The sequence below is a fragment of the Cygnus atratus genome, chromosome 5 (assembly GCF_013377495.2).
Source record: "Cygnus atratus isolate AKBS03 ecotype Queensland, Australia chromosome 5, CAtr_DNAZoo_HiC_assembly, whole genome shotgun sequence".
Taxonomy (NCBI): Eukaryota; Metazoa; Chordata; class Aves; order Anseriformes; family Anatidae; genus Cygnus; species Cygnus atratus.
The window spans coordinates 7,675,804-7,694,792 of record NC_066366.1 but is presented as its reverse complement, the minus strand read 5'-3'; the positions used below and the strand labels follow the sequence as shown (position 1 = coordinate 7,694,792).

Sequence of the window (18,989 nt, the reverse complement as noted above, 5' to 3'; positions counted from 1 at the left end):
TATGTGGCACATTTACAATAAATGGTAATTTACCATTAGAGAGACATATTAAATTTTTTTTTCTGCTAAAGAAATTAACATTAGTCATGTTGAGAAAGAGAAGGCTCTCCATTTCCAGCTTGAGGATTTGCATTCAGCAAGGCAGTCTGCGGATATTACAGACCCCATTCCCCCTTTAGCAACGCAGGAAGAATTAAAGCATAACCATGTATGACATCATTCCAGCTGTACGCTGATGGGCTACAGATCGTTTCATCCATGCTATTTGAAAAACATTCCACTTTCCAGTCATTAGACTTGCTAAATGGATTCACCTGCCATACCCTTGGAATCATTAAAAAAGAAAAAAAAAATCTTTGGCACGCAAGAGCCTTGCTTTAATTTTATTCTCTTAGCTGATGTACTACTACTTTAAATTCTTAAAAATAACTAAAAACATTTTTTTCACTTATTCCATTGGAAAAGAAAATCTGCATCTACATTTCCTGCTTTTGCTCTTGCTCTAGGCTTATTTCAAAGTTTCTGATTAACTCTCTCCAGAAAACACATACAGCATGACTTCCTAGACAAAACTTGTCATTACAGTGGGGCTGTATTGTGCCTTAGTATTTTTAAGTAGCTGCCTGTTAGCCTGTTGCACAGAAAGGGGGATCAGTTTACCAATCTGAAGTCTATTTCGGGTAATTTTCTTACTTATTTGACATGAAAATAGAGAGCTGCTATTTAACACTCCTTCCAATCACAGGAAAATATCACACAATTTGTGCACCCATTATGGCTGCACTCTTAAGTTCAGACTCATTTAAAAGCTTCAACTCTTCAGGTGGGATTTTCAAAGCTGCCTCTAGGTCATTAATTTCTAATTGGACACCCCAACCCTCTAGGCTAGCTTTGAAAAACTCATCCTAAATTATCAATATTCTACTTCCTAATAACCTGGTCTGCAATACAGTCACCAGGACAAAACATTTTGCAGCTGGAGGGAGACTGCTGTGAACATGGGAGAAAAAAGGAAGGAATTGTATTCTGCAGTTTTAATAACAATATTATTTCCCTTTCCACCCTGAGGAGTGAAAGGGACCAGACAGATAATGGAGGGAGGAAGAGGGAATCTTTAAAAACAAACAAAACGGGAACCCAAACTTCATTCATCCCTTGAAAACAGAACAGATTGAACAGCACTGCGCACGGCTTGGGTGTGTTTAGAGTAAGTTTAAAACAATATGGTCCAGATGGCAAAAAAACAGTATAAGAGGACATTAAAATACCATGTAGTAAGACAAAGCAACATATTTGATAAAAAAAAAAAAAAAAAGGTACCATTACAAATGAAACCCCACATTTTTGAAATACAGAAGATGGGAATTAAAAAAAGTAAGTTAAATATCAATACTTAACCCTATTGGGCTAAGTATGTTCTAAGTACTAGTTACATGTAAGATTAGAAGATTTCATTCAGGATATACATCAGCCTGAGTGACCTAATGAAATGGAGACAACTAATTACATTAAGTCTAAGGCAACAGTAGGAAAAAAATACAGTGAAACATTTGGGAGTACTCACCAATTCAAGATTGTAAATAATTTGAAACATACCTCTCCAAATACACTAGGAAAGGGGAGGAGAGCACTGATCTAGACCTTTCCTACACTAATTAGCAGGCATTCAAACAATCAAGTTGTCTAGTAGGTGGGGGAAAAAATCAAAACCCTAAACCCACTCTCATGTAAGATTTTAATTATTAGTTTCTTTCCTGGAGTTTCCTAAATTCTGGAACAGCTGTAGAACTCAGTAATTACTTTGTGGAGTCCTTGCAAAGTAAATATCCCTAACCATCTCAAAGCAGAAAAAGGATTCCATTTGTTTTAATATATGTCATATTAAAAATACAAATCTTTGTTCTGAAATCCAGGTAATTCAGTATAATCAGAAAGAACCCTTATGGTTCAGCCTATTTGTTTTACCTGCCGCTCTGAGACTTGACACAGCTTAGAGTACTGTAGTTCTTATCACAAAAGCCTCGATCCTGAAAACACTAATTACACATTGGTATTCACATGCTAGGTAGCGCGCTCCGTTTGATGTTACACTGGGCATCAGAGCTTGAAGAACAGCAATACTGGCAAAGTAAGAGCTAGGAACAAGCGTGGCTACAAAACACGTTTCAGAATGCAAACCAAACAGCTGCATAAGGAAAATGTATACGTGCACACTTAAGGCTTAAGGCTACAGGATACTCACTGCAATGGTCCCAATTATTGTATTTTCAAATATTTAACCTACAGATTATTCTAAGTGACAAAACAAAAGACTTCCCTACAACAGCTCATAATAAGCATCAGTGCAAGTTACTGGAGAAATACGACTCTTGGTAAACTTTGTATAGCTGCCAGGTTCAGATTTTCTAGCATCTCCTTTGCCTCTGCCTCGCACAAGTAACCTGATGACATGGATTATGAATGCAAAAAAAAACACAATAATAATGTCTTCATTTTTTTTTTTCCATAAACACTTTTTTTTGTAATAGGTGTATCAAATACAGTCAAGATATTAGTAAAATACTCTACTACTAATACTGCTCAGAAGCTGACTTATAAGTCAACATATGATGTCTGGAAAGTAACACCATTATAAATTTCAAATATTTCAGAATGCTTTATATAGTTACATTCAAAATACAAAATCTAGGAGAAACATTTGTCACTGTTTTGTTTTATAACTCCATTTATATGCATTAAGGGAAATTCTGCATAACGAAGGAGAGTTCGGGCTATACAGTGAAGAGACAGTGTAAACTGAACAGGTGAAATTCCTGAGTAAGGTCAGCATCAGGATTTTACCTGCACACAATTCTCTTTGTGGCTTTGTCCAAAGAGTTAGTTCAGATTCAATTAATTCTATATTCTCTGTTTCAAGCTGTGGCAGCCCAGTAACACTGCAATTGACCATATTGGGACATTCTTTGAATACTTAATAAGGTTTTCATTTTATGAAACCTTAATGAGGTTTTCATTTCTAGTATATCAATAGCTGGTGACATCCTTGCCTTTCCTTAAAAGGTATTCTTGCCATAATATGTATAAAACTCTAAAGCTGCATCCAAGACCGCTAATACGTACGTGTATATATACATATATATGTCATAATCCCTGGTGTTGTTTTTCTGAGCAGAAGACTATTGTACATTGAGAAGTTAGTGGTCCGCGTGACGGCTCACCTGAGCAGTCCCTGGCCTGTGCCGCACTGTCTGTGCAGCCTGACCTTCAGGCTGTGATGTGCTCCGCATGTCCCTGATCTGCAGGATAAACTTTGCTGGCTAAGGGTAACAGAGGAGCAGCTCCCCCTGGCAGCAGTGATTGCACCACCTGCATGGCCTTGCCTTTATCTAGAAGTGCAGCAAGAATTTCACACGCGAACATCCTTTCTGTTTGACAGTAGGAATGATGAATAGAGTTGTTTTCTTGTTGGACAAGCCTACAACAGCTTCAATGGCTGAAACGGGGTAACCCTTTCTACAGACAGGTCTGTGTGGTGTGCAGCATGGGGATCAGAGTCCCATATGACACTGTACAGCTCAGGCTCCCAGTATGGAAAGGGATTTAAGATCATCTATACTATTCTCTCTTTCTTTTTGGTGTTAGCTCCAATAAGTAACATGTTAGATGACACTTTACAGAGTCTGAGTGCCTTTCCTACTGGGATCATAACAGATCAGCACCTCTTGGTACAAAACAGTCTCAAAATATATTTTTTTCTAGCAAATACAGGACTATTCTGCACTTCTCATGCCCCTGTATTAAATGTACTCGACCTTTGTATGACCAAGTAGTCTTTACATGGATAGTGTACAAGTATCAAGAGAATACTTTAAGTGCATCCAACCACCAGGAAATTCTCAGTATCTGCCATTCTTCACTTCTCACTAACACAGTTCTGCGCGCAGCTGTACAAGTTCACATTTCTCATCAGTATTTCCCACATTTATACTAGTAACCACTTCTTAAATATTAGGATAGCCTTTCAAAGTTTTATGAAAATTTGGAGGACAAGAGTGAAAATTAAGCAACTAGTTAAAAACTGAGAATTAAAGTGAGATATTTCATTGTTATTACTTGCCCTGAAAGGCTAAATATACTCACATAATACGGAATTAAATTATTATTTTTAACTAAAGTAGATACACTGCTGCAGCCCCACAGACCTCAGAATACTTTAAAGAAAATGAGGTAGGTGCTTTACAGGAGAAAAGCTATGGGATTTTAAGTTAATTCACTACAGTGTAAAACATGACACCATCCAAGAGACAGCCATACTTAACTCAATCATAAGCAGCTGAGATTACAACTATAAAATGAAGTTGACCACGGCCTACTGCAAATTATGCATACCTGTACCAGTGCAGATCCACGCACAAGATGTTCCATATCTCAGACTTTCCCAAGATGCACAGGAAACTGCTTTCCCCAGTCATTTGTAAAACACGATTTTAGAGGTAACTTTAACCTGACACTTGATTCCTTATATCAAAGAGAGCATAGCCACTGTAAAGATAATTCCACTTTCCCTAGCTAAGACAGTAGAAATGCTTCACAGCTACAATTACAGTGTTTTGGATAAAGAAATCCTGCATGTCCTATACATTAGCCTCATGGCTGGCAGGGATGAGACAACATCGCATTGTGCATCAGTGATCAGAGAGGCAACGCCATGTCTCCTTCTCTGCTGCTGTTCACACGCTGAAGTCCAGGGTCTACCGAAGAGCAGAGTCCTCAGAAGAGGGGTCTCTGCATGCATCTGCTTCTCAGTCCCAACTGGTTTCCCCCCACGGTGTGCCAAACCACCCCAAGAAGCTCCCCTGTGAATATATACAATCTTCCACAGAGATAAATAGGCAATTGAAATCTAGAGGCCCATGACCACACACATTTTGTATACAAAATGCTGTAATCTTGTAATCAATACATGATTTAACACGAAGCTAGTACAGCCCTTGGGGGAGGGGGGCTGTGCTGTGAACACTTAGTTAGGGTGACAAGGTTTGCTGCTGTCTTTCTGCTTCATGGAAATGAACAAGACTTTAATGTTACTGCTCAACAATGTTATCTGATGGTCACAGTGTCTTGGAGTCACCAAAAGCAACTATAGAAATAAGCAGTTGAGGCAACGCTTGAAAACAGAGCATAAGCATACCTGGTTGGTTCAGACACCCACATCCTATGGCTCAAAAGGGAATTTGCTGCCACACTTACCGCAGCACTGACAGTAATTTTTGAAAAGTCATAGCAAGCTAGGAGAGACAGCCAGCCCACCTTCACACACACACACCCCCAAAAAAACACACAAAACAACAACCAACAACAACGCAGCATTGCTTTGCAGAACTAGAAAGATAGGCGTACTCCTGATCATTTCTGTTATGAAATTGTCATTATGTAGCAACAACATTTATCGGCTTTCAAGCTTGAAAAGAGCTTAGGAAAGAAGCAGGATAGCATCTACTGAATACCACTGATTTACAGAAACTATTTCAAATTTAATTATATCAGTAATGTACTCTTTTCATCTGATAAAGTTACATTCACCTAATTGAGGATTTTTTAAGTGAAGTTTCCAATACTAACATCTCTTTTACATTTATTAAAGCAATAAGGAATTAAAAGTCAGCTAGATAAAACCAGAAACAAACAGTAAAATTAACTTGAAATCATTACACATCTAGAAATCCCATATTTAAACAAGCTGTTACCCTTGTCCTTGCTGCTCACCACCAGTGGTGGAGACAGAGCAGTGAAGTACACAGATCATAGCTCTAGCACTGTATAGCAACTGACGTGAAGCAAGGTATTAATTCAAATACAGAAATTGTCTCCTGTGCCAATAGGAGAGTTGCTATTTTGGTTTTAGTTAGCATTTTCATTTGTGATTAGGACTACGGTGTGAAAAAATGTACTGTGATCTTTTCAGCTGGTAACAATTTGGGATAAACGGCAAAAATGTCTGAGATTACAAAATTTGAAGAAACTAGGTAAATTAGAAACACATGCGAAGTTAATACATGTGGCAAATATAATCCCAAGTACAGACGGAAGAAGCAAGCAAACAACATAGAAAGCAAGCTAACTATCAAGGAACAACATTTTCTTACGAGCCCTTCCAAGCCCTATTAGCTAGGTTAAAGAGCTTTCTTAGTGCTGGCCATCCTTCCTCCTGCTGGAGGCTGCTGCCTTCTAGCATAAGAAGCAAAAGAAGAGATGTGCCTATTCTTCAGTTTCCAGTTCAGAGCCAGGCCCATTATAATGTAAACCACTATTGATTTCAGTTCACTTTAATACCCTGGACTGAACTGTGGTGGTGAAGGGCTCCAATTCATAACTCCTGTCAGATTTAGCTGCCACAGTGAAATCCACAGAGGTTGTGAATAAGAGACCTTAGAAATCATTTCAAAGTGAAACATGATTCAAATAGGCAGGTACAATTTGAGGATATATACACCAAATCACAAGGTAAATTATCAACTAGCTCTTCTTCTACAATGGACAGAGACAGTTTAATTGAATAGATACCACAATGAACTACAAGCTCAGACAGTGAGTTATGAAACCACTGCCTGAGTGGCAGGGGAGAAACACAACTGAGGCAGTCAGCAACAATACAAACACCTTCCATGTTTTGGACACTCGTTCTGGCCTCTGCGTTACAACATAGCAGGCCTTCAGGGAACTAATTCTCCCCTTGAGAATTACAAGAATCTACAAGAATCCCCTTATAGCCTCACAGCACACCCTGGGTGGGCAAGGTTACGGAAAGCAGTACCACTAAGAAGTCTGTGACATGCAAACATTGCACAAGCTACTTGTGGATCCTTTGGCATCTTGCCTTTTTGTGCTTTTGCTTCCCGAGCCTACATCTGTTCAGACCATAATCTTCTATTTATACCCACCGTCCAAACTGCAATGGTTCAGTTCCTTGGCTGAGGCCAAGTGTTTAACAACCAAAACAACACAGCAATTCACAAACATATAAAAGTCTTAGGATTCATTTGTCCAGATTTAAATGTCTGCACTATACAAGCCCACTTATGGATTAAATGAATCATAGTACAGATTTATTCTGTCTTTCTACAGACAGAAGCCCACAGTCTAGACATCTAGCCCAGAGGTAGCTATTTATCTAACTACTGACATCTTCAATACAAGATTAACTCTACCTCAAGTCACTATAAGAATAACTAGAAGTAAAGGAAAAAAGAATAAGGACATTAGATTAACTCTAAAAAAAAATATTCCTTCTGTATATAAAGATTCCCCTACCCTGGATTTTTTTTTTTTTTTAAACAAGGATTAGGCAGAAGTTTCTAGCAGATGTCCTATGGGTAAAGTTCTGCTCAGACTGGAGAAGTTGATGATTTAGCAGACTTTCTCCATCAGCAAGTCATACTGCCATTACTACCTCAAATGGTAAGAGCAGTCAGTTTATGCTGCCTCTTGGCATCCAGAAATACTTCTTCAGCACATGACTAACCACAAACAGCCTAAAATTCCTCCAGTGCCTAGACCACCACAGTGATTTAAGATACTGAATCAAGACTAAAACAATACAATTCAATCAAAAGGAGACGAGGCAGTCATAATCTCACTGTGTTTGCATTTACTTTTGCAACATTTTACACAGAGTAATTTTGGCAGGCAAGCACTGCTGTCATATATACAGAAATACTTGTATGAAACAAATGTGTCCAAGCACTTTCTGCATGCCATTGTGTGTGTGTAAGGTTTGGAAATGCAAGCTGTAGCTAACATATACATACAGGAAACCCAGGGACACGCCCAATTCATAGCCCTGGGGAACCTGGCAGTTCACAGGGGCAGTATCAGAAGATGAGATATTTACAGTGACAAACTGGCACCACTGAGGCAAATACTAAAGAAGCAGTGTCAGGGCAGGGCCCACAGGGCTCAGGATCTTCTACAGGTATTTTAAGAGAAACCTATGATCTCTAGTATCAAAAGCCACTGAAAGATCAGTAAGAATTAAAATTGACAATGTGCCAGAATCCACCTACTATAAAACAGAAGGTCACTACAAATCCTCATTAAAGCTGTCTTACTGCTTTGGCCTGATTGAAATTTTTCAAACAGTTTATTATTATCATGAAGGTAAGGGCTGTAGTTGCCCTGCCACAACCTTTTTCCAGGACCTTTGCTAGAAAAGGTGGATCTGAAACAAGGTGGAAATCTGAGAAATTGCCTGTGGACAGCAAAAGGCTGCTTAATCAACTGCTCCAATCTCCAGCAAATAAGAAACTCTTACAGATGCCAACGAGGTGTTAATGATAGATATTATAAAAGAGAACTGCTACAGTATATCTTCCAAGGACTGCTACAAAAGCCTTGCTGGCAAAAGATCAAGAAAACAGCTTGCAAGTGCAGGACCATATCTATAATAACAGTACAATGTGACAGGTTTAAAATCCATGAGCTATGCTGAAGTACACAGTTCAGAATCCCAATGACCCAGCTGGAACTGAAGTTGTTGAAAGCTTTGCTATCTAACCACCACAGGAAAAGATCCAAAAGCATCTCACATCTCCTCACCATTAGACCTTACACTGGGAACACCAGCAGCCCAGATTGCTTGCCCATAATAAGTTGGTTTCCACCACCACACCTGGAAGACTTCAGCAGATATTAATAGTAGCACTAATTAGCCATAACAGGAAGGTAACAGCAAAACCACAAACCAAAAATGCCAAGCCCACCACAGATGCTTAAAACGACAGGACGTGCTAGCAGCTGGGTGTGCAAAGGAGGCAATGGCAATTTCACCTGAGCGTCTCTAGACTTTGAGGCAATGTTTTAGCAGGCAACGTGGGCATCTACTTACAGAAGTACGGTGATTTTCTCCCAGCTCTGTTCCTCTTGTTGTCTCTTCACTTGTTGTGGTTCTTTGGTTCTTTTTGCTCACCACAATTGTTTTGGTTTTCCTTCTCTCCTGCAAATGCAGAAGGACCTTTAGTTTAAAGTTGTTTATAAATCTGATTTAAGAGAAAAACTTAACAGAAGTTAAGTCTCTTTTAGCATAGAGTTTACATCTCCTCTGTAGTACAATACACTCTATATCAACCAAACATTTTTACAAAAACATAAGAGAAAAAGGCAAGAGAAAAAGGAAAATACATATAGCTACAGATATGTAGCCGCTCTATATCCAGAGCTTTGTTTTGTCTGGTTTTTAAACTTTACAGTTGCTAATTCAGCTAGGACTGAACCAGATTACAGCTTACAACACATCAGAGGAGATAAAAGAAAACCCATTATCAAGCCTCACACGTATGCCTGAAGAAAGTATCTTAATAAAGTAGCTCTCTCTTTAGGTCGGAAGCCAGAAAGAAAAACTGGACATGTTATCAGTTACTCGTTCAGTTCCAGTAGCGTGTCACTTCCCCCTTCAAAACCCCAGTGAAACAACCAAGCAAGAAATCTCCCCAGCACCTAATACCTCCCAAACCCTAAGGAGAGCAAAGGAGCAGCATTTCATTAGTGCCCTCTGGGTTAAGTTTGAGAAGGATTAGCATTTGTTCATATCTTTGGCAATCGAACATTGCTGCTTTCGAACACTGTCGTTATGAGTGCTTTGTGGTCTACAAGTTAATACAATGAGTTTTTCTTCTCATCTTTTTAACCTAGAAGATCTTCAATTTAACTACATCTGACTCGGATGAAAACTCTTCATTAGCCTCACGTGAGCTCATTGAGAAACTGGTTAACAGACAAACCTTTCTGTCCTGGGTACCATATGGTTCTTCTTTCTCAAATGTTGTGGTTTAGGGTGGATGACAGTTATCCCACTTCTGTTTTGCCTTTCCCATTATCAGATTCTGTTTTTTCCAACAATGGTTTTGCTGGTTCCAAACTGGAGTGAGCAATCTGCTTCTTAGTAGCATTTCAGTTGAGCCAAGGTTAGACCAAATTTGATCTTAGTAAACATTTTCTTTCAGGAATGGTAGATGTATTATCAAATATTTGTAATAACAGAAAGTGGCTGTATGTCCTACAGGAAAGCTACTGGGAAAGGAGCATGTGCTCAGACTCAAATCCTGAGGAACGAACTAGGCAGAGTATTCTGAAGTCCTGAAAGGAGAAACAGTGATGCCTAGAAGAGGTGGTGTGACAACAAATGTTATTAGAGAAACAAGAAACCATACTTGGGCCAACAGTGCCATGTTACTAACTTTGTGTCACAAACTTCTCTTTATTGCACGGCTCACACAAGAAATTGACACAAACATAGAAAAGCAAAAAGTAAGGATCATCACGTATCTCCTCAATTCTGACTCAAACAGAAAGCAAACTGCTACCTTGTCCTCTCCAACAATATATATTTACAATCTGGTCCACAGAGGAAAACATTTCACCTTCCCCTTCAAAAACATACAGTCCTTATTTGGGATATAAAAAGCAGACAAGATATTACCACATCATTGATTATGCTACCAGACAGTGTTCATATGCCAGGACTACAAAACAATATGAGAAAACATTTTGATTAAAAAAAAAAAGTAACAATGAAGAAAAATGCATTCTGGTAGAATTTCTGTCATTCTTGCATGAATATATGTGTGCTTTGATAAGCAAGATAAAGAAGATCTAGTTACATTGTCCGTAGGCAAAATATATTTTCATTTGTCCATAAATTGCAAGCCAAACTTGAGCACAGACATTGCTTGCCTGGAAGCTTACCAAATACATTTTTCTTGAAGTAGCAAAGTACATCAATAATATTCCTCCAAGTCTTTTATTTCTCACTTGGTAGTGATTACTTTACTTACTCTGCATCACCACTTCATCTTTGTAAAGATATGCACAGACCCAAAGCAAGCTCCTACTTCAGTACAGCATTTGAGCACATGTTGAACTTAAACACCAGAAAATTCAGCTGAGTTGTTCATATATTTGCCCAAATATAATCATCATTCCAATTTCTGAAATCAGACATAAGCAACAGTAACACTGCGAACAAGGTACCACTGAGCACATCTCACCTGTTCATTGGAACTGAGACCAATGGTTCGGGCTGACCCTGTCATCTCCTGACTGCTTTTGCAAGTAGCTAAGCATCCTCATTTGTGCAGAATCACAAGGCAAATCCCAAAACATCCCCATTAAGGAGGGAAAAGACACTTCTCCTCTGGCAGAAAATAATACAGCACTGAGACTACACAACAAGCAGCGGGAACTTTTTGCTATAACTTTAAAAGAAATGTTATTAGGAGTGCCTATAGCTGTGTGAATGAAATGCTGAAGCATAAATGCTTAAAATGAACAAAGAAGCAGAGGAATCACCATAACAGACATGATCAATTCAATGCTCTCCCTCCAGCAACACTCATTTGTGGTATATGATACTGTATTTTTAAAATAAACAAAATCAAACCACCTGACCTGGGCAATTAAATGGCAGCCTAACTATAGTGAAAATCTCATTGTAACCTTAACATTTAAATGCTGACTTCTATTTAAAGCACAGGAGTTTGTCTCTTACTTTCAAGAACACTCAGGCATGACTAGCCAGGTTCTACGGTGCTTCACAAATGAAGGAGACGGCTTCTGTTAGCTCAAAAAGCCTCAAATAAAGAAAACTCAGATATATAGCAGAATAAAAACAGCTGATAAAGAATATTCTATCTCAAAGTTCATGCCAAGCAGCAGCAAGAACCACAAGATGGTGATAACAGGTATTGTCAGCCTCAGGTCAAGGATACTTGCTATATGCTCTGTCAATACACTGTTAACCATGATTGATTTGGTCCAGTGACAGATAATCTATTATGCAGTCATACTTCAACCCTACTAAATCAAAGATAGTTTGTCTAGCAGAACAAAATGACACAAAATAGGAGCAAGTACAAAGACAAAATAGCAGCTTTCTCTTCATCCAACTTACCCTCCTACAAGAGGAGGAAACCAACATACAGCAAAAGCTTCAGTAAAATGCTAATTTAAATCTTTCTAGCAAATGTAGGGGAGGAGAAGAACAATATTGTAAATGAAAATATACATTGATGGAAGAGAAGCAGTAGAAGTCCTAGTGAAATGTCAGAGTCGCAAATAGACTAAATACAAAGAACAGAGGGAGAGAAGTAAACTTCAGAGTCAAGCTGTGTAGATATATTTACATAAACCCTTGCGGTGAGCCTGGTTCCATTCCCTCATTGTCATCAGGTACTGTATTGGGGCGGGGGGGGGGGGGTGGGGGGGGGTGGGGAACAATCCCCTCAGAGTACCAATTAGCATAGCTTACATGCTTTTATACCATTGCCTGGGACAAACTTGCAGCTTCCGCTTGATTCTCTTTCATATTCTTTCCTCATTTGACGCTGACACCTTCCTACAGACAAGATGTCTGGAGACACTATCTTCTTGCTACCTGCATTCTAACACTGCTATTCTAAAGCTAAAGACTGCTGAGTGCCTAATGCCATCACAATCCACCAGTCTATAAGAAAAGTGTGTTTATCATTCACTCTTAATATCCTGATATTTGTGATATCAGTAGCCCATGCTAGTAACAGGCAACACATTTCTGTGAAGCAAATGATCTCTGTTACTGTCATCCAGATACCCTTTGTTGGTCACAATGATTGAAGACAAATGGACCGATTGAATATAAAGAAATAGCCGAGGACATAAATAAACAAACAAGTACAAGACAGATACCCTGCATAAGTCTGTAGCATTAAGTTGAACACTAAACACTGCTGAATGGCATCCTTTCTTGACACCCAGCTGTTGTTACACGGATTGCACAATGACAGCTAGTTGCCCTGAGATGGGTAGAAGTGTGATAGGCAAAACCAACAAAGGACTGCACAAATATCTGCAGTGCGCAGACACAGCGTGGCCTCAGATCAGAAGTGCTGTACGGACTCTCCATCCACTTCTGCCACTGCCAGGACTAGAGGGACGCGCCACCATTGACCTACCTCCAAGCTGGCCTGTCCTTGGCAAATCAACCAATACCTTTCACGGCTGCACAAATCCATTTCTGGCTGTACTGAAGAACCTGATTGCTATGCAGGGGTGTGGGGAGTTATTAAATAAGATGTCCCCCTCGGGCCTTTTTCTTTTAAAGGTCTACATGGCATGGGCCAAAACTAATTTTCTCATCCAACCACTTCTAGCGAGAATAGCTCAGTCATATACAGGAGCTATGGAATATTTGACAAGGACAAAACTCCTTGGAGAACACTGAAAAATTCACCTGGAGGTTGTGTTCATCCCCCTCTCCATTTAATATGGGGCAGAAATAAGTGGGCCACGCTGCATCACAGAGTAAATATATTACTATTTTACATTATCTTGTGCAAGTACAGTATATATGAATTCAACTCATTTTTACCACAGGTAAGTAGCCTGAAGACACTTTGGTGTTTCCTTGGTTTTATTATTCTATTCCTTTAGAGTATACATACATAGACTTCTTTTTTAATAAAGTATATGGGAGATGCGTATAAAATTTCTCCTCCAGCTTTGCAAAGCATCATCAAAGCAAAGGAAGAAAAAAAGCCCACCAGAGTAGTAGTGATGGTGACCTATTTCACTTACGTGCAGCTGGCAGAATCAAATTTACTTCAGCTTTAAACGCATTGCTGATTTGAAAAATTTAACAAGGACTTTTTTCCTTCTATTAATACAGACCATTAATAAGTAACAGTTACAGACTGCTTCCAGCCTTCACAGCATCTCCAATATGCAAAACTCAATATTCTTACATAGGCTGTACTACAGAAAACCTCTCAAGAAATACACATGGATCAGACCTTCAGCTTGCATGAGCCCACACCCCTCTGGGGGTTTAAGGAAACTGCTTCAACTTAACCTCATTGAAGAAATGTCCCACAGCTTTAAAATGTATTTATTTCCATACTGTGACTGACACCCTGCATACCAACTTTAATCTAAGTATTTATCCCATTTTATGCATCACTGAATTAAACTTAATAGTACCCCTGTGAGGGGAGAAAGAATTGTTCTCAATTTATGGACAAAGTGTAAGGGAATTATGTGCTTGCTCCAGCTTACACGTAAACTCAGGACCAGAGCAGAAATAAAGCTTGCATTTCCTGACAATGAATCCAGCATCTGACCAACAAGCCCCCATCCTCTACTTAAAAGTAAATCACACATTGATTTTGACCATACAGCGACACATCTTCAGCTGGTCCAAGTGAGCACAGCTATTCTGATAACAGCACAGTTATGTTCCACCTCATTTGTTTATCTGATCCAGAGTTTTATTTACATGAAAGACAACTAAATGCATGAGAAATAGAAAGCTTAAGCAAATTCAAGTTATATGGTCAAACAATCTAAAATTTTATCTCATTACCAATGAAGCTCCCCACAAAAAAAAAAAAAAGGCTTAAATGCAAATAATTTAGTGCCAATGACTATTTTAAATAGTTGATTTTAAATCTACCCTGCCTCCCCTCAGGCAGTTAAATTAGGCTTATGAGAACATCTGGGGATGTACTTGTCTCTTATTACCATAAGAAGAGTGACCTCCCTGGCTGGATGATTTTTAAAGAAATCACATGGTGGTGCTATCGTTTACCCATGGTTAGTAACTTTGTTGTGCCTCAGAGGCAGAGAGAAGAAAAGTCTCATCATACTGATTAAAGAAAGATCTAAGAATGATACCTACTGCCAACTTTAACAATGCAAAAAAATTGAACACATAAATATATTTATTTATTCAAATATGTTCACTTTACTAGAAATTACAAAGAGAAGACCAGATCATGCTTCACTCAATGGAGAACATTCATAGCCTGCAACTTGTTTGTATCCTATTTCCTGTAACAGGCAGAGAGAGAAATGAGAAAATACATCAAGAAAATTCAGTGGCTGAGTACCATATAAATGGAGAATGTCCATCTGAGCTCCTTGCCTCCTAATCAGCACTTCAGCCCCAAAATACTGAGACTTCTTCTGAATTTGTTGACTGTGGTAAAGCCATACCCTACCCCAAATGTATCATTTTAAGGAAAGGCTTATGTCACAGCCGTACATTTCTTTTTCCAAGAATAAAAAACTGTCACAACAAAAGCCACTTGGAAGTAGGCCACTTCTTCTGAAAAATATTTTAGTAATATTTGATGTCTGAATATGACCAATATACAAACCATGCCCCAGTCCATCTGTGTTCCCCAGCCCTACTTCGTCAAAAGTAATACCTGAGAAATAAATGTAATTGCTTGTCAGTTGTTGTTTTCACTGTATGCAAATAAGCTAATGAACTCACATTCAATATACATCTAGGTCACAGAAGTGTTAGCACAACCATATATTGAGATACAAGTATATTGTCCTCTGGACAAGAAGACTTCAGCAGAAGAGACATTAAACCATAAAATCTTCATTAACAGGCCAGCCGAGTTGCAGCTTACCTGCTTATGAGCACTGTGCGCTCTGCCCTCTGCACTTCCACAGCCCATTGGAAGTGCTAGTTAAACTCCCAAGTGAGTTATATAGCTCACTGAACTAGACTCATACCAAAGAAGATATCTTAAGCATGTGCCCACCTAGTAGAGGGGTTGTATTTATGCATTTGGGAACAATTACAATAAATCTTTTGGAGGCTTCAAAACATAATTAGCAAGTCAGGAAAAGCCCACTGAAATATACGAACTGGAGACTTGCATACTTTAAGGATTAAATCTTCTGAAGTAAGGAGAAGCATTACCAAAGACCTAAAAGCAAGGTTTTCCCTCAGCCAAATGCAGTAAATTTCTACTCTGCACGCCTCACCGTAAGCAATGCAAGGCTCACTGGCATTTGCTCAAAAAAAGAGCGAGCAGCTCAGATCACAAACTGGATACTCGTTAACTCTGGCAGAAAAACCTCAAGCTGTTTTCTTTTTCTCCTACCACAGCACGTGCATGCTTGCATTGCGCCAGTAGTTCGAAAGCTGCTTGAAAAGACAGAAATCCTCCGCTCAAATTTTCTAGTTTCAGCACAACTCACCTGTCAAAAGAGGCAGTCAATGGAAGGCACCTGGGTGGCAAACGGGACAGGTCCCAGCCGACATCCCCGCCACCCCCTGAGCCCTGAGCCTCGCGTCGTGCTTGTCAGGCACCACGCCAAGCGGGAGCTTGCCTCAAACCCCTCCCGCCCTGTCCCTCGGGCCGCCTGCGAGGGGCCGGGCCGGCCGGTGGCCGAGGTCCCGCCGGGCAGCGCAGCGCAGCCCTGCCCTGCCCTGCCCAGCCCAGCCCCTTCCCGGCCGCTGCCGCCGCGGCTCACCTGAGCGCCGCGGGGCCGCCTCGCCTCAGCGTTGCCGGGGGCGGCGGTTCCCGGCCGGGGGCAGCGGTTCCCGGCGCTCAGGCGCCACCTTGCGGCGGCCACGGGGTCCCCCGGCGGCCGGGGCCGCGCTGCAGCCTCCGTGTGTCCAAAGCGTCGGGGGCGCTGGGCCGAATCGTTCCTAAATAAATAATTAAATAAATCTTTAGGCGAATCGTTCCCAATACGTAAATGAATAAATAAATAAATAAACAAACCTTTAGTGGAGACTACGATCCAGAAAAATAAAATCTCCTTCCTCACCGTTTTGAAGGGGCAGGAGACCGGCAGGGCCTTCCTCATGCGGCTGCCGTCCTGCGCGCCAAGGCTGCACAGCTGGCGAGGCCTGCAGCCTGCCGCCTGGCCCTGCCATCTCCTTTCCACTCACTGTCCTGCCTTGCCAAGCGGCACATCCGGGAGGAAAACACCGAGAGAGAAAAGGGTTGATTAGAAAGCTTTTGATGTGCCTGTGGAAAAGAAAACAAATACACAAATAAATGTATCTCTATGTCTGAGGACGAAGATCTCTACTCCGAGCCTATATTGTCTCTCTAGCTCCAGAAAGCAGTTTTTTTTTGCTAGTTCTCTGAAAGTATCCGGTCACTGCATCAGTTAAAGTGTCCAACAAAACACTGGACAAGAACCAAAGCTATTGGGGCACAAGGGACTGTCTTTTTGTCATGTTGACTACTGCACATTCCTGGTCTCCACAGCTATGGTAAGACGGTCAATTTAGAGAAGATGCCAAGAAAGGCAACAAAAATGTTCAAAGGGAGTAACCATTATGTGAAGAAGAAAGTCTAAAAATCTAGAACTGGTACGGAGGTGAGAAGACAGAGATGCGAGCAAGCTTTACCCATTCACAGATGCAGAACTGTTACATACCACATTCTGCAATGGGAAGACTTGGGACACCCCATGAAACTAGCAGGGAATTAGTTTAAAATTTGTGCTTGTTCACATGGGCAGGGCAAGGCAGCAGGATAAGTGGGCAGGTGTTTGCTTGCCTTAACACCTATACCTTTCTGGCTTTCAAACTAAATTAACAAGAAGGGAGAAGAGCAAGGGACGAAGCAGCAGCGTGCATGGTTAGAGACCTTCTGTGCTGAGGGGAGTCAAGGGAGGACATATGTAAATGAAGTCCATAGTGCACAGAGATTTTGGGTTGTGAGGTGGTGGTGGTGCTGGGAAACAGACCAGGTGTTCATTGATGCTGGAGGTGACCACAGCAACAGTGATAGGCTAAGGGAACCAGCAGGATAGTATACTGTGATTTGGGAACAGTTATCCTGCTCCCTGGCCCCAGCTACCCAACTGCTCTGGCTTTTTGTAGATCATGAATAAAAGCATGGGGTATTACAATAAAAAACTTTATGTAAAGAGAAGAAACTCCTGAGATCCTGAATGCTCCCTGCATGTGTTGCCCGGGGAGCTGTGTGAGTGGAGTGTGGACAGGATCAGGCTGTGAAACAAGGGAAATGCCTGAGACATAAGAAGTAGACAAGTTAACAACATGCTGGAGAGCCATAATAATTTGATGAACTACTTAAGTAGACTTAGCAGGTACCTATTTTCTGGACTCCAAAGAGATGCTCTCCAGAGCTCTATTTTTTATGTATTCTAGCACTCAGAATACTTGGGCCTTGATATCAGCTGGGACGTATTCCTATTCCAATAATAAAAAATGACTAATTAAGTGTGAAGGGTTATTTAAATACTGCATCAGTCTTGTGCTAGATGGAGGTATAGCATTACACAGTCTCCCTATTCACTGTATGGCAATTAAAAAAAAAAAAAAAGGCCCCTTCTTTTTGGTTTTAGAAGTTTTCTTTTAAAGTCGCCTTTCCCTATGCTGTTATCATAGGCCGCTCTGCTGTATTTTCCATGTGAGTTTCAGATGTTAGCATAAAGCAAAAATCTATAATTATTATTCTGTATCTTAAGGACTGTGAAAGAAGAGACTGGTGTCGCATTACTGAGCTCAGGGGCTCTAAGCATTCTTGGCATTTTGTGTGTGCTGTTAGAGAAATGAAATATTAGAGAGGAGAATACTGTTTCCTGACACTTATTTTTAAAAATATTTACATGTTATATGCTTGTATTCTATTGTATTCTCCCTTGATATGATAGATGTTTCAGAAATGCACTAGTACATTTCTTGTGTTCTTAATAACTGTTGTAATATTTGATACACTATAGGGAATCTTACAAGCATTATGATCAACGTAAAAGCAGCTGGAATCCCAGCAGTCCTCTTTTTAAAGAAAAAAAAAAAAGTTTTTAACCTTTCATCTAGCAGTCTTCCTCCTAAGCCCAGTCCTGCAAGTTGCTGAATGGTAGAACCTCTGAAGATTGAAATGTGAGTTATAAAGGAACTAATCTCTGCCTATTCAGGCATCATTACAGTAACTGAAGTAACAAAAATATAGGAAGGAATTGGTACAATTTATCAACTTCTGATAGATAACTAGGACCAAGAGCATGCTCTTCTTCGTCCAGTAAAAGGTAGTTGTTATCAAAAACAACTTTTAATTGCACCTTTAAAGCAATAAATAAATAAGTATATTGTACAGACTAAATAAAACTAAGAATTTCTCTTATGTATATTCTGTTACATATATATTAAACATGCCAATATGTTAAGATTTTGT

General features: G+C 40.0%; 1 protein-coding gene across 2 annotated transcripts in view; it reads right to left on the bottom strand.

Moving 5' to 3' along the window:
- Nucleotides 1–16,139, bottom strand: part of MPPED2 (metallophosphoesterase domain containing 2) — a 193,259-nt gene extending 177,120 nt beyond the window's left edge. For both annotated transcript variants that reach the window (XM_035550154.2, XM_035550156.2), the window contains exons 1-2: nucleotides 16,027–16,139; nucleotides 8,885–8,992 (exon numbers count right to left, since the gene is read on the bottom strand). The gene's annotated coding sequence lies outside the window, so the exon portion shown is untranslated. The remainder of the gene's footprint in view (nucleotides 1–8,884; nucleotides 8,993–16,026) is intronic.
- Between the last annotated feature and the right edge of the window lie 2,850 nt (nucleotides 16,140–18,989).